Raw genomic sequence first — 16611 nt, forward strand, 5'->3', positions numbered from 1 at the left:
GGTAGGAACCTCCTGGGAATGGGCTTTGGGTATTCACTAAGTCAGGAGCTGGCCTGGTGGGCTAGTACAGGTAGTTTCAGATGTGGCACTGGCTGCCATCTTGCCTAGTGGAACCCATGTGGCTGCCATTGCTTTTGGCTGGAGATGGCTGTGATGGTAGAAGGAGCAAATATTTAATTAGTACCTGTTGTGTGCCAGGCCCTGTGCCAAGTTCTTTACACGTATTCTCCAAGGGATGAGCTTGATGGTCTCAGCTGAAGATGTGGGGATCTTAAAGGCCGCTGATTCTTTTTTTTTTTTTTTTTAAGATTTGTTTATTATTTTAGAGAGAGAGAGAGAAAGAGCATGTGTGAGTGCAGTGGGGGAGGCAGAGGGAGAGGGAGTGAGAGAATCTCAAGAAGACTCCCTGCTGAGTGCGCAGCCCAATGTGGGGCTCGATCTCAGGATCCTGAGATCATGACCCAATCCAAAATCAGGAGTCACGCACTTAACCAACTGAGCCACCCGGGCACCCCTAGGCTGCTGATTCTTAACCTTCAGAATCAGCCGGGGAATTTAAAAAATCGATAGATGGCCTGCTCCCATCCTGGTCCTGAATCAGAATCTCTGAGATGCAGGCCTGGACATGAGTACTCAGACAAAATTCCCTAAGCGTTTCTGTCGGGCGTCCCTGGTGAAGAACCAAGTGTAGGCCGGTATCCTGTTGCATGGACGAGCAAAATGAGGCTCGAAGAAGGTCACCTGGATTGTAGTACAAAACCAGGGCAGGATGCTGTGTGTGTTACCTGCGGACACACTTCCCGGGACCCGGTGCCGCGTGCCAGCCTGCAGCACTGGGCAGGAAGTAGAAGCTGGTGAAGCCTGGTCAGCCCTTGCTTCCAGTTATGCCGGCCAGAGGCAAATAGAACGGGCTGTTGGCCGAGGCTTTGCAAAGACATGCTATGGAAGGGTGTACAGACGTCGTAGAGAGGCCAGGGGTGTGATTAGCACTCTGATTAGGTGGCAGCTGGAATGGGAAGCAGGAATAGCCTAGTTACCAAGAGGGCTGCCAGGTATCGAGTGCTCCCTGGGCCAGGTACTCTGCCCGCATTATGTTTCTGCTAGGCCTTTAATAGCCGGCAGAGGCCTGGGAGGTCGGACGCCTTCCTGCAAGTAGCCGGCTGGGGTGTGAACCCAGTTCTGCTTGATTTCAAAGTCCACGGTCTTATTTGTCCTGTGACACTGCTTCCTTAGTTGGCTCTGTGTTGATTCCCCCTCACCGGCCACTCCCAGGGATTTCACCAAAAACCCCATGGAGTTAGATTGAACTCAATATTTAAGGACGCACAGAAGTATCAGAAAGTGAGGTGGACTGCATCAGGTGGTCAGACATTTCTGGCAGGTGGAGGTGTTTAAGGAGAGATTGTGTACCTTTTGGTAGGAGACGGTCAGTTGGGGATTCAACTGGCCAACATGTTGTGAATCTAATTGGAGGATCCAGTCATAAAGCAATACAAAGTATATTAGATGGAAGTGTATAGACTGGGCATTGGGCGGGTGCTGGAGCTTTTGCTTTCGTATGGCCTGCTTCTAGCCACCAGAGCCATGGTGTTTACTGAGGGTCTGCAGTGTGCTGTGACTTCAGCTCCGGGGGGGTGTCCTGGGCATGAGGACCTGCCCATAGGGAGCTCCTTGTCCGGTAGGGGTGGGAGGACATACTCCCATGTGGACTGACACCAGACCTTGTGGGGGACAGAGGACAAGACTGTGCCCGAGGAGCTTAGAAGAAGGGGAGGGTTCTATGAGCAGGGAAGGCAGGTGGGGCCCGAGTGTGGAGTGCCTCAGATGATAAAGGGATTGCAGAGTGAGTCACCTGGGCTTCTTCCTGAAGTTCATAGGAGCTGCTAAGCCAATTTTTTGTAGGCTGTTGGAGAGAAAGCAGGGCTGCTTTCTTTAATTGAGTAAGCGTTTGCTGTGTGGCCACTGTGGCTGGAGGGGACAGAGCCAGCCTCCAACTAAGGATGAGCCACAGTGAGCTGGACGAAGAGGTCAGGTAGGGGCCGACCAGGAAGAGGGGGCTGTGGACCGCACTTGCTTATCTCAGTGCACTTGAGGTGTGGAAGGGTCATGTACCTCTTTGCTCTCCTTGATCTTAACAAAGCTGATGGATCCAGATTCAGTAGCTTGGTGTGTGGAGCCAGGAAGAGCTAGGGAATTCCCAGGACTTTGGTCCCCTTCTAGTGATTGGACACTGACGAAGAGGAGGGACTTCAAAAAAGAGGAAGTCCTTCAAAAAAGTTCCAATTTATCTCTCTCTTCTTTTCTCCTCCTTCAGCATGAAATAGATTCCACTGTGTATTATTAACCTATCCGGTACTTACCTTATCGTCCACCTCTTCCAGCTGGGAGAAGTGCTGAGGGAACTGACCAGTATGTTCCAGCATTCTGTTTCAACAGCCCAGGAATGCTGACTTAATGGGAAGTGTGCATTGCTGCTGGTGTGGAGGCTGGAGACCAGGGGTGGATGGCATGGTTTTAGCCCTGGCCAACACTTGTTTAATAATTTGCTTGTCTGTGCCCGCCTGTTAGTTTCCATGTGTTTTCAGCTCTGTATCCAGGCAGTTCACACAGCATGGTGCCTACGCCAGCTAATTGCTCAGTGCATTTTTGCCAGATGCATGAGTGAAGGACGTCCCTCTGTCTTCACGTGCTCATCCTGTATGTAAGTTACTCCTTCCCTCTTCTGTAGGATAAGACCATTAAGAATGAATGAGGGAATGCCTGGAAAGTCCCTTTAAATTCCTAGGCTGGAAGTTTTGAAGAATTCACGGAAAAATCTCATGGGAGTATCTGGGTAGCCGATAGCCAGGCGCTGCACTTGCTAATATGTAGTACATTTAGAAACATGGGCCAAGCATGCCCTGCACGGCTATATTTAAGCAGCTAATTTCAGTACCAGCCTTGGTGCAGATTTCATGAGGTCTAAAGAAAGGGCCAGGAGTGTGTGCACATGTGTGTACAAGGAATTTATGGGGAAAGGTTTTGATGGATATGCAGGATGGATATGTAGAGCTCCAGAGGGCAGACTGCCCCGTGCCGTGTTCGGAGAGTCGTGTCAGGCAGAGCTGCTGTCTCTCTCGGGCGGCTCACTGAGAAGCCTGGCTGTGCAGGGAGGACCTCCGGTGAATGGAGGCTGACACGGGAGACGCCGGGCTTGAGGCTGGAACTGCTGACTCCAGGCTTGTGGCAGCGGGGCTCAGACCTGTGGGTGTTGGTAGGTTGTGCTGTGTGATCTTTTCCTACTTACCGAAGCAGGGACCCCGTGGTGTGTGAAGCCCTGGGAGCCGGATGCGGCCCCAGTGCCCAGGTTTGGAAAGGCTCTAAATGCTGCAGTGGTGGCCGCGACAGTGTCGGACATTATGGGAACGAGTCACTAAGCATGGGCATGGGTGCGGGATGACATTTCAGAAGTCCGTGACAGTGTTGCTCTGAGCTCTGGGAAGTGTTTGCAGACGCTCACTGGACCATCTCCTCAGCCCTGTTGGCAGAGACCCATTTTTTATCTACTCCTTTGGTGGCACGCGGAGGAATGGTTTGGGTTTTAGAGCCCAGGAGACCTGGTTTTGAGTTTGTGCTCTGTGACTTTACAACTCTGTGACCTTGGGCAAGTTGTTTCTCCTCCCCTGAGCTCCGGATTCTTCATCCGTATCGTAGGGGGAGAAGATTCTTTCCCTGTAGGGTGTTGCAGGGATTGGAGAGAATGTCTGTCAGGTGTCCGCGCTGGCCTGTGGGGGGCACCCAGTGAGTGGGTCATGAACATGAATCTTCTTTACCTGTCCCTGTGCCGTCTGCAGTAGGTAGCTCTCCTGTCCTCCCATAAGCCCCTCAGTTTGCTGACTTCATGCCTTTGCTCATGGAATTTCTGCTTTCTAGAAATTTCTTCTTTCCTTTACATGTCCTTATTTCCATGTGTTCAGATCGAAGCTCTGCGTGCTTTCTAGGACGCCCTCCCCGGGCATCCCAGCGGACAGCGGCCTGCTTCCGTCCTCCTCTTGCGATGTGGCTCATTTCTCATCCAGTGCTGGGCGCTGGGAGTTCTGTTTATGCACACCTCCCCCGTCGGCTCCCCGAGGTCAGGGTTTCCGTGTGATTCGTCTCTGCCCTCCTGCACCGTGCCTGGCACACAGTGCTGGGTGCCCAGTAAATGGCCCTCAGGTGACTGAGAAAAAGAAATGATCGGGCCGATGGCTGGCGTGCCCGGGCTTTAGAATCGGAGAGGAGAAGAAGAAATTGGTTTAGGAATGGCGCGTGAGGCCTGCGGGTTCCTCTTTCCTCATTCAGGGTGCAGGTTGGGATTGCCCGGAGCCACAGTTCCTTGAGACTTACCACCTCAGGCCTAAATCTGCCTCCTTTAATTACCTCCTTTCCAGGGAACAGGAGTCCTTGTTGTCTGCCCAGAAGCAGCTAATTATAGCTCCCACCTCCAGGCCCTGGGGCGCTTCTAGGCCACAGGACCGAGCCGCCTGAGCTGTCTGTTGACTTTGGGATTTCCTCAGGGATTCTTTATATTTTCAAGTTTGCATTAGGGGCTGCTTTTTATTTCGAAGCCAGCACAGAGGTGAGGGGCATTATCTGTTCAGAATTTTCTAGGAGAATGTTAAGGGAGAATTAAGGATCCTGAGGAAAATGGGAAGAGAGGCAGAGTGGCCTTAAAAGGGGGCCTCGCGGTGCACTCAGCGATGTCCGCAAGAGGGGCATTTTATAACGGTTTTCCCAAGAAAGTTGCCTCGCGTTTGGCTTTGTGACTTCAGGGTCACGCTATTGCAGCTCTTCCATTTTCCTCTGAAGTATTTTTTTATAAAATATTTTAAATTCAGTTAATTAACATATAGTGTAATATTAGTTTCAGAGATAGAGGTCAGTGATTTATCAGTCTTATATAACACCCAGTGCTCATTACATCCATGCCCATCACCCCGTTACCCCATCCCCCCACATACCTCCCCTCCAGCAACCTTCAGTTTGTTTCCTACGATTAAGAGTCTCTCATGGTTTGTCTCCCTCTCTGATTTCATCTTGTTTTATTTTTTCCTCCCTTCGCCTATGATCATCTGTTTTGTTTCTTAAATTCCACGTAGGAGTAAGATCATATGATAATTGTCTTTCTGTGATTGACTTATTTCAATTAGCATAATGCCCTCTAGTCCCATCCACGTCATTGCAAATAGTAAGATTTTATTTTTTAATGGCTGTAATTTTTTTCCTTTTTCCTTTTTTTTTTTGAGTGAGAGTGCATATGAGATGGAGTGGGGGTGGGCAGAGGGAGAGAGAGAGAATCTTAAACAGGTTCCCTGCCCAGCGTGGAGCGGAGCCCAACGTAGGGCTTAATCCCATGACCCTGAGATCATGACCTGAGCTGAAATCAAAGGTTGGATGCTTAACCGACTGAGCCACTCAGGTGCCCCCTAATTTTTATTTTTAATTTTTTTTATTTTAAAAGATTACAAAGTAGCCAGAGAACAGCATAAGACTAATTTGGTAAGAATCTTTATGTTTTAAGAATTTACCCTGCCCCCAGCAAACAATCACGTGCATAAACGCACACATTCACAGATAGCAAACTGACATTTGTAATACTGCCTCAAACCTGACTTTGCCTGATGATTCCATGTTACTCCTTGATTGTTCAGCATTGAGCTTTATTTCATTGAGTGCTAAGCTGGAATCATCTTATTGGCTCATGAATGTCATTTGTTAAATTTTCTGGAATTTTGCAAACTGGTTGTTAAATGTAGCCATTATTAAAAATTAAATTATTTCTTGCCAAATGCTTTTTCTGTATCTATTGAGAGGATCATATGGTTCTTATCCTTTGTTTTATTAATGTGGTGTATCAGGTTGATTCATTTGTGGATGTTGAACCACCCCTGAGCCCAGGAATAAATCCCACTTGGTCAAAAATAAATAAATAAATAAATAAATAAATAAATAAAAGATCTCAAATAAATGTTCATAGTAAAAATAAAGTGAAATAATACAAAAAAGCATTTATACAAGAACAAGAATTTCTTGTCCTATTTCTTCCCACTGTGGTGTCATTCCCCACATATAACCATTTTTTGTTTTTAATTCTTCTCGTGGTTATTGTCATATCTGTAAACAATGTGCTTATATCTTTAGTTTTTGAGTAATTAGTTTTATATATGCCTGCTGACTTTTATGATAGGCAGGGACAAGCTCATTTATGCCCCACAGGTACTTTGCCCCCCCCTTCCCAATTGTTGACAAGTTACATCACTGATTTACTCTCTTTGTTCATTTCCTTTGTAAGTTTACATAATGTGTGTAAATCTCCATTTCTTGCTGTATCAACTTTGGACAGTACCTCTTCACCCGCCATTTTGAAAGCTGGAGATGCTGGGTCTTCTCTCCACCTTTCCTGTCTCACTTCTATTCATAATTTGTCACTTATTTTTATGTGACATTTGCCTCTTCAGCCTTTATAATTGATCACGTAAAATGCACTTGTGCATGGTTTTGTAACCATAAGTGAGTCTTCTCTGCTGTGTCTGTGGGTTGATTTCAAAAGCTGAAAGCAATCAACAACATTTACATTATGATTTCTAGGTAACTATTGCTCAATCCGGGGCTAAGTCATGTGCTGTGGTTTCATTTCCTTTTCTAGGGTTCTGAGGTCACCACCTTCAAGCCACTCACAGGGGACTGAACTTTCCCTTAGCATCACAAGCTAGCACATTCTCCAATCCCTCCTCTATTTGTTTAAAATAGTCCCAGGTTTTGTTTTATTTGTACAGTGAGCTTCTTGCCTTTCCTCCTCCTTTAATATTCTTGGAGTCTGAGGTTGTGTTTTTTTGGTTGAAAGAAGAAAATTAAGTATTTTCTGCCATAGCCCATATATCTTCTGTCTTTCTAATTCTCTTGCCTGCTTGGAGTCTCTTCTGTGTTTCTTTTTGGAGTTCATTAACTTTTTCTTTTATATTGGGCTGGTTTCTCTAAATTTGGTTATGATTTCTCATGCCGTCTTTTGTTTTGTTCTGGAGTTTCTGATTGCCTTCTTCTATTTAAATCTCCTGCCTTTATCGTAGCTTCAAGTATTTCCAGGCTCTCATGGAGGACTCCTGAGTCATGCTATTAGCTATTAGTCATCATCATTATTATTCCAAAGCAGATATATTATTAAAGTATTATCCACCAGTATTTTCTTATACATATTCTTACGAGGCAGTTTTGTTTGCTCTTCTTTTTCCCACTGAATATTCATTAACATTTCCAGATTATTTTATAATTCTTGTGTTTTAGTGGCCACTCATAGTCCATTGATTAGTTGTGCTATTTTTAATTTTAGCCATTTACATATTTTTGGATATGGATCATTACCAATTTCTGCTTATAAATAACACTGTTATGAACATTTTAATGTGTTAGGCTTTTTTCATTAATTTCTTTTACAAGTGCTTAGTAGGGAGAGAAAACTGGGAAATCTGGCATCATCTTTATGGACGTAGTCTCGTGATTATACTCATGTTAGAGTCTAGTGGGGGATCACTTAACATTTTGTATTAAGAAACATTTTTGTGGGGGAAAGGAGCAGTAGGAAGCAGGAGAGAAGTACCACCTCTGAATCAACATGAAGTCTAATTGTTTTGGGTAGTCGGTGATGACATTGTACTGAAGGTGATGATGAGACACATAGATCTGGACTATCACAGCCTGGAGAGGACCTGGTTCAATAGTCCCAATTTAATAGAAGAAAAAGGGGATCCAGAGGGGAGAAGGACTCACTTCAGGTCATGTAAGTAGTTAGTGGCAGAACCAAGTCTTGTCTCCATACTTTCTCACTTCTAGTCTGTTGGTTTTTCTTATACAGTCTCTTATAATTTAAAACATTTGCAGTTTTATTTCTAGGTGTATGAACTGTACTTCATGGGGCTGGAAATCAGAGAAATTCTCCATCGTGTAGAAAGATGCAGAATATTTAATCACGGAGAGAATACAGTTGCCTGGAACGGAATCAGGAAGAATTTAAACTCTGAGACTTAAGGAATCGTTCCTGAGATGAGGGAAAGTGGTAGGCCAGCCAGGGCCCTTTGTTGGGGTACAGTTGGAGGTATGCTGTTGTTTTTGATCATGGGGAGAACTTGGGGGTTTGTTCTTGGCTCAGATACTTCCATTCTCTAGAACACAGATTCTTCATCTATAGCATAACAGAGTTGGACTCGGAGGCCTTGGCGTCGTAGACCCTGCAGCTCTGAGCTCCACGCGTCCACGATTCTGGGTTATGTCCCCTGTCCAAGATGACTTGAAAAAAAACAAGCAAGTCCTTGCTGAATCATTACCAGTGTCACCTGCTTTGGTCTGGCTGGGAAATAGGTCAGAGCTTGGCAGACGTGAAAATGTGGTTAGCTCCAGCTGTGAATTCTGCCTGGGTCCCCCTTGTGGACACCTGCCTTCAAAGGGTCTGTGGGAGGGGGCTGCCACGTTGAGGTAGGGACCTAGTGCTGCAGTGATTGATAGGAGAAGGAGCTATGTGGGGGTAGGGAGGGGGCAAAGGAAGCACAGCTGGTGACTGGTACAGAAAGACAGAAGCAGGTATGTGTTGACTGCTTATCATGTATGGAGCTCTTTTTTAAACTACTCCCGAATACCTGGGAGTAGGGTCATCATTTCGATGTTAAGGAAGAAGAGACTGAGGCTGGGAGAGATGGAGTTATTTGTCCATGGTTAGATCACTGGTGACTGGTGGTTCAGGGAGTCACTTTTGGGTCTGGCTTCAAATTCCCTTTTCTTTTCATGGTCCAAATGTGCTCTGCTGAAGGGGACAGGCGACGGGCACAGTCCAAGGCCTCATCCTGCTTGCAGTCGAGGAGGTGAGACAGACAACAGACAAGTAAACAAATCCCTGCTGTCAGAGATTGAAAGGGGCTGTGCGGGAGAACAAAGCAGCATTGGGGGACAGACAGCAGGTGACAGAGCTGCATCCTAGTCCCACACGTCCTTGCACAAGAAGATCGTGTGTCACTGAGCTCGGCTGGCCCAAGGAAACCGAGCAGCTCTGGATGGAGATGCTTGAGGTTATAGACTTTAGCGCTGGCCATGCTCTGAACCCACTGTGTTTTCTTGGAGAAGTCACCTCCCCATCATTAATACCGAGGAGACCCTGTCCTTCCTACCACACTGGGTGATGAGGGAAGAGAAAGTGAATCACTGTGATGTGCAACCATTTTTTAAACCTCAATAGGTTATAAAAATAAAGGAATGTTTTTAACAGTTTTGGGTAACTTTTCAGTGGACGACTTCTTATGTGTGCCTTGCGGGAACATGTTTCTTTTGGTCACTTCCTTAGTCCAAGAATGAGGACCCCAGGCCAGTCTCAGGCAAGTTTGGGTTGGGTTTGTCGGCATTGGGGCCACTGGAAATGTGCAGTGGAGAGCTGGCCTCAAGGTTGTGCCAGTGGAGGAGAGGGAGAGGGATGGGAGGATAGCAGCTGGGCCAGGGAGGTGGACTGGGTGTCTGTGGGAGATGGGAGTCAGATGGGGTCCAATCTGACACATAGTAGGGCAGTCGGGCACATGGACAGCAAGAGCTTGTTGAAGGCCCACTATGTGCTGGGCCATGGCTGAGGAGGGAGAGGCATAGGAGACATTGTGAATACTTCACTGTTTGCTCCAGGCTTGCCCTGTGCCAAGTGTTCCATGTGCTTCTGGCGCTGAAGGAACATCCTACCTCGTAGTTAATATCTGTCCTGTGCCACCGAGTATGCAAATCAGCATTTAGTTTAGGGGGTAAGTTATACATGTAGGTGGGGGTGATATTTAAATGTATAGAATACCATGTACTGAAGGGCCACCAGGGGAACCTTTTTGTTACCGGATTGTGAAGAGGTTCGGGGCTCTTAAGGGAGGGATTGGGAAAACTGGGGCACACCAAGGGGCCTTGAAACAGAAACTTCTTAACAGCAGACAAAGAAAGACTCCAATATTTAAGCAACGTGTGTGACCATATCTCTGTGTACCGGGAAGGACCAGCCTTGCACTGGCGTGCAGTACCGTTCACACCCTTGGTGCAGGCATTCATGTGCACACAAAACACAGAGGAGGGAATGACTGGAAAGCCTTCCTGGGGTCCGTGGTGTGGGGTTGGGTTTTGTGAGATGAGTATGAGTATGGTAAAGAACATTTGAGGATAGAGGGAGAACATGGGCAAGAGCGCCAGTGTGTGAAACAACCTAGAACTTGACTGGGTGAGGGATGGGGGCCCACGGGACCTGGTGCTCAGGGGGCGGAGAGTGAGCAGTGGTACCCCTGACAGCAGGGAAGGAGGGGGGAAGACCACGTGTCTGTGTTATCCTTACAAGGGAAGGGGAACGATCTGGACCAGGAAGGAGAGGCAGATTGTATTTTTGTTTTCATTTTAAGTCCTAGCTGCCCTGTGCCAGGCGTGAGGCAGTTTGCTAGTGCCGTCTCTGATCTCCCAGCAGCCCCATGACGTACGATTTTCATCATTTCTTCATCTCACAGGTTAAAGCAGAACTCCGCGCGTGACCTGCACCGTGTCACACGGCATGCGCAGGCTTTGAACTCGGATTTGTCTGACTGCAAAGCCGGACACCCCACTCCTACACCATGTAGCCTTTGTGTCCTGGGAATTTGTGGTGACATCTAGGAGGAATGGGTGCTTTCCTTGCATGGAAGTGTAATTTGTCGCAAAGACTGGAGCCACTGGGATCTTCTTCTGCAAAAGGAGGACCAGATTCCTGAGCGTTGGCAAGGCTCAGGGAAGGGGGAGCCTCGGCTCAGGGGCCTTCCAGTCCCCTTGGCAGGACCACTGGATTTTACTGGCCGTGGAGAGTGTGTGGCTGAGAAATACCAACTGGAACAATAATTTATCTTTGGCTAGTAGAACTGAGTTTGGATTAAACGGCATTTGCCACAGAGTTGATCTGTTTTTTACCTTTTTCCTTTAACTTTGCAACCTGCGTATCAATAGTTTTGTCTGGCTGGGTGAGTCAGTGGGTAATTTTTAATTTAGCATTAAAAAATGGGGTCACATAAAGAGAAACAGCAGAAGATGTGGATGCTGGCCAACAGGGTTGAAGGCTCTGCTTTGCCACTCACACATTGTGTCCTTGTGGTTCTCCACCCCTCGCCCTCTACCCCATCTCAGGGCCTCCATACGTTCTTCTTCTTCTTGTTTCTTTCCTGATGAATTAGGGTGCTGGATGGTCAGATGAGCGCCCTCATCTCTGGGGTCTGTGAGTGACCCTCACAGTTGGTCAGTTAGCCACAGAATTTTCAGGGAAGTTTTTAAATCAGGTTTGTTGACAGGGACCTTGACCAGCAAAAGAAACAAACTGATGGTCTTCTTATTTTGTTTTTCTCCACTTAGCAGCTGTGCACCCAAGAAGTCCTTCTTTCAGCTTTATGCCTCTTCTAATCCCCCCAGTATTTCTGTGTTTCATACTCAAAGCAGGATGAAACCAAATAGTCGTTACCATGGACATATAGCTCTTGGAAGTTGGGTGGGGTAGAGAAGACTTTCACTGTGAAACTCTAAGTGGTGTCTCTACAGGATATGTTCTGTGTGCCATTGGTAGAAAGGTGTTTAAGCCTTCAACCACCCCATCTCCCAGGCTTGGTCACACCCTGAGCAGCATTTCTAAGTCCCCACGTTGGAGCCAAGCTCTATCTACCTTAAGAGTGTGATGACTCTGGGAAAGCCTTGTTGTTTTTCTCTAGGAAAATCCGAGTGACCACACGTTCTGTGTTTTTTGCAAGGGGAAGGGAAGAAGAGTGATGTTGGAAGTGAAAATACTCGTGTTAATGTAGCACGTGGACCCGACGGTGGTTTATCATGTTATAAGCTTGTACGGCATACATTTATAATACAGAGACACTTCTGGGTGATACCCTATTTCCATACAGTATTTTAGTATCTGCACTAGTTTGAGTTATACAGTGAGTCTGTGTGGTATGCTGAGTCGAGGTTATATTTTTAGGGTGGGGGAAGTGGAGGCTCAGAGAGGTAAGCGGTCTGTTTGAGATAGATGTGAGTGGTAGGTCTTCTCATTCGTGTTTCACAGAGTCGTGTTGCTCTAAGAAAATTAGACTGACAACATTTGTGATTTTTGAAGGAAGAGAAGAAGTTTAGAAGGAATGGAAATTATGCGGTTTATGTTAATATTAAGCTATACCAAGGCTCTAGTCATAATATGACTCAAGACTGGGAATTTAAAGTACCATTGATAGAGGGAATGAAGCCATTGAGAGTTTACCAATTTTCTCAACGGATGACGGTCCATCCATCTATCCATCCGTCCATCCATGCATGCATTCATCCTTCTGTCCATCACCTATCCATTCCTTTCATCATATGTTTTTACAAAAAATGTACAGTGTGCCAGCTTCCATGCTGAGCCCTGATTCATCAAAGTTAAATCGGAATGACGTGTGGCCGTTGTGGATGTAAAGTGTGGCCAGTTTGGATTGAGATATGCTGTTAGTGTGAAGTATTCATCCGATTTCAAAGGCTTTATAGAAAGGAAGATGTCAAATATCTTATTAATAAATTTTGTGTTCCTTACTTACGAAGTGGTAATATTTTGGTTATATGGGGTTCAATGAAATGTATTATTAAAATTAATTTCTCTGTTTTTTTTCTTGCTTTCTAAAAACATGGCTTAGGCTAGCAAATGACAAATCACATTTATGGCTTGCATTATATTTCTGTTGGGCAGCACTGCTCTGGAAGCCTTTTGTCTAGTAGGGGAAGTAAGATACACACCCATGTGTCCTTCTCTGACAACGTGCCATTGTCCGTCTTTCCTTCTCTGCCCTGCCTCACCTTATTTGGGCTTCTTAGCCCATTTCCGTCTGGCAGAAGCTGTTCTTACGCACGTCTGTGGGGGCCAAATTCATTTCTTTGCAGCACTGCTCTGATCGGGCCCTGGTGGTATTGTGACTGTTGACCCCTCTTGCTGCCTTCAGTCTTCCTCTGCCCCTCTGGCCCCTTGTCCCGGGTGCTTCCCTGGCTCTCGTTCTCCTCGCATCTCCTACATGTGGGCATGGCAGAGCTCTGTCTTCGTTGTCTCTGTGCTCACGACTCCTAAGGGCTTAATTCCGTATGTTACTCCTGAGCTTCAGCTCCATCTATGTAAGTGCCTTTTGGATACTCCTGTTGGAAATGTTAAAGTTACCTCAGACTCAACCCGTCTTAGCATTGTCACCTTAACAAATGATATCCCCCTCTGTCTCTTTAGTCACCCAAGCCTGGACACTGGGACTCATTCTGGACGCTGCTCCCATCCCCTCACCTTTCTGTCTTGTCATCCTCAGATCTTATCGGAGTTAAGCGTGGTAGACTCCAACCCGCCCCTCCTCCACCTTCGCTGTCCGGCCTCAGTCCGTACCCTTAGCATCTCTAGCCTATAGAGGCTTAATTATTCTGCCCTTCTTCCATCCCATTCTCTGTTCTTCCAAAAATACAAATCCATTCATGCCATATCTCTCTTTTTAAAATGCTTGGATGATTTTTTCATTCTGGATAAATCCACAATCCTTTGCCTAAAGTAGAAGACTCTTGGTAATTTGGCCCCTGCCTCTTTCCATCATCGTCTCACTAACTCTGAGACAGATCCTGCATTCCATGAGATTGGAATATCTCATGAATATCCATGAGATTCACATGCACTGTTCCCTGGTGAAGACCTTGCTCCTTGCCCCAAGGTTATCACGGTAGCTCCCATATGCCTTTCAAGATTTCGCTCTGACATCTCTGCTTGGAATAGACCTCTGACCCCTGATAACTCCACTTCCACCCCTTTCAGCTATTTGTTAAAGTTGGTTGTGTTTCCTTGAGAACAAAGCTCATTTCTTTTAATTCTGTATCTTCAAGTCCAAAGTAGGTGTGCAAGAGACGTTTGTTGAATGAGTAAATGCCAAAAGTAAAGGGTAGAGATAAGTTATTATAGAAGTTGTGATTCTGGCTAGGTGGGGATGGGAGCAGGGCAGGCCCCAGGAGAGGTGGCATTTGAGCTCTGTCTTCAAGTCTGGTGGCATTGGGCTGGGAGGGTGCAGAGGAAACCCTGGTGGTCATCCTCTATGTGCTGGTTCTACAGGGCACAACAATATAGAATAGGCCCCTCCCCTGGTCAATACTGTCATCACTAGAGTAAAGGAGACCAGTCCTAGGAGTCCATCTGGGCTAGTGTCTTTCTTTGGTCCTCAGCTTGGTTATATAACTCAGCAGAGCGTCCTTCCCCCAGTCCACAGCCGGCATGGCAGACAGGCACCCCATCCTTGCTCGTGAATCGCCCTGGGGGAAAGGAATACAGAATGATGGCTTGCATTTTCATCTTTACTTCTCCTTTGGAGCTGTCTTTCTGGATAGTAGAGAGGTGACCTCAGCAGCCAGAGACAGGAAAGAGCAAAATGAGTCATCTCAGGCCCTAATGAGGTGCATGAGGGACCCTTGCTGGGAGGGTCAGGTGAGGTCGTGCTGTGCCCAGGGTGGGTTTTGCCTCGGGGCTCTAGGCCGCGCTGGAGCAGAGCTGAGCTAATTTTACCCACAGGAGCTGACTGTGCTGAAGGGCAGGGCTTATGACATTGGCCTGCTCATTCTGTGATGCCCGGAGAGCTCCCAGGGTACAGCCCTGTTATGTAGGGGATGATTTTCCTCCTCCAGATGCATACATTTTTCCATTCAGTGTGCTTGTCAGCAAGCAGGGTGCTCAGGTGCAAGGAGCTCCAGACTTGGTGGAAGGCCGTGGGGCTGGGTTTGGGTCCTGCCCTCCACTCCTTGCTTACTAGCCATCTGACCTGGGACAGTTATATAATCTCTCCGAGTCTCAGTTTCCTCATTTGTAAAGTAGGACTTATACCTGTGTCCTCCGATTGCTCTTCGGTTCACACACCGGGTGACACTTAGCCAGCATCACCATGTGCCAGCCACTGTTCGAGCTGCTTTGCTCATAGTGACTCATCTAATCCTCTAAGCCGACCGATGAGGAAGGCACTCTTGCTATCTCTATTTTACAAATGAGGAAACAAGGACAGGAACAGACATTTCTGGAGGCCTCCTCTGTGGGGCTGCACAGAGCAGATGGGCTAGGTCTGTAGCCGGCATGCCTTTGAGGTACTCAAGTATTCAGTGACAATTCTGGAAAACAAAGAGGTCAAGCCAAGAATTCTTGGGAAAGAGTCAGCAATTCTGCTGTAAACACTCTTTGTTTGATATGAATTAGAGTTTAAGTTGACCAGAAACTAGTTTGTGTAGTTCTGATTAGCTTATGCCCTGCTCTTGCTGGTCCTTAGGTCTGCTAGGCTCATTGTGGTAGAGTGAGCTGTTTTCCTTTCTTCCACAGAGGCCAGGGAGAAGGTCCCAGGTACAGACGGACTAGGGTCGCCCTTGAGCAGATCAAGAACTAGAGGAATGAATCATCTATGTCCACCCTCCTAACCCGCACCCCCCAGGCCTTCTGCGTCTTCAGGCTTAGAGTGAAGGGCAGATGCTTCACATCCTTTAAGTGGAAACGGGTTAATTTCGGGGGAAGAGATGCTCACAAAATTGTTAGAAAGCTTGGGGCAGTGGGAGGTCGAGGCTATGTTAGCAGCTATTGGGTTTCTGAATTTATTCTATAGCCACGGTGCGAGGATGAGGAAGAGAGGGTTAGGAAGCCACTGCTGGGGTCTCTAGACTTTTCTCAGCATCTCCGTAGCTGGTGTTAGGACACTGGATTGCCACGTGGAGCGGCGTTTTGACTCGCCAGGGTGCTTGCCAGTAGAAATAGGCAGGAAGCTTTAGCCTCACTTCCGCCTTGTAGGTCGCATGCAAGTACGCCTTATTGCTGGACGCGAATTCGCTAGCTTCCAGGCAGTGTGGGAAACGTAGTTTCTAGCAGTCTGCTTCTGCAGTACGGGAAGGTGCTTCAGAGGTGGGACGGAATTCTGGTGAGGCTGTGGAGAACGTATACCCGCCACCTAGACGCTCCTTTAGACGTGCCCGTGCGTTATTATCCACAGACGCTGAACCTGTACCATCAGTTATAATACCGCAATATAATTAGGTCTAATGTTCTACTTGACATTTGTTTATTTACCTAAAATATATAACATGAATACCCTTGATAGCCCCAAAATGCAGGCCATTTGCCCCGTTTCAGTTTCTGAGTTGTGTTCTCCTTACTTGTGTTTCTTTCTTTCTTTTTTTTAATTCCAGCATAGTTAACATACAGTGTTATACTAGTTTCAGGTGTACAGTATAGTGATTCAACAGTTCTCTACATTATTCAGTGCTCATCATAATGGGTTCTCCTTCGTTTTGATGAAAATAGTTGATTTGTAATCTTCCTGTTCAATTTAATGTCCTCTTGGGAGTCATGCCCTGGACAGTTGTCTTGTTTACATAACTTGTTCACAGATGTTTATTAGACACTTACTATGAGCCTGACACTATGGTAGATTTGGCACTGTGGGCAGGGAAGTCATCGATTCTTCCATTGGGAGCCCTCACTGGGAAGAGAATGACTAAGCCAGGTACATAATAATACAGGACAGTTATCATTGATGTGCTGGACAGCAGGCTGAGCAAATTGAAAGGGAAATGGTTCCAACTAGA

The 16611-nt window shown here is 46.8% G+C and overlaps 1 protein-coding gene across 25 annotated transcripts in view; it reads left to right on the forward strand.

The window, feature by feature from the left end:
- Positions 1 to 16611, forward strand: part of LPP (LIM domain containing preferred translocation partner in lipoma) — a 655397-nt gene that overhangs the window by 26100 nt on the left and 612686 nt on the right. For 4 of the 25 annotated variants that reach the window (XM_048214812.2, XM_048214792.2, XM_048214807.2 and 1 more), the window contains exon 1: positions 1648 to 3253. The exons of 20 other annotated variants lie outside the window; for them this stretch is intronic. The gene's annotated coding sequence lies outside the window, so the exon portion shown is untranslated. Of the gene's footprint in view, positions 1 to 1647; positions 3254 to 16611 lie in introns of those variants that run through there. One more of the 25 variants, XM_057306894.1, reaches the window with a different exon arrangement.

This window comes from Ursus arctos, unplaced genomic scaffold, assembly GCF_023065955.2.
Source record: "Ursus arctos isolate Adak ecotype North America unplaced genomic scaffold, UrsArc2.0 scaffold_4, whole genome shotgun sequence".
NCBI classification, from domain to species: Eukaryota; Metazoa; Chordata; class Mammalia; order Carnivora; family Ursidae; genus Ursus; species Ursus arctos.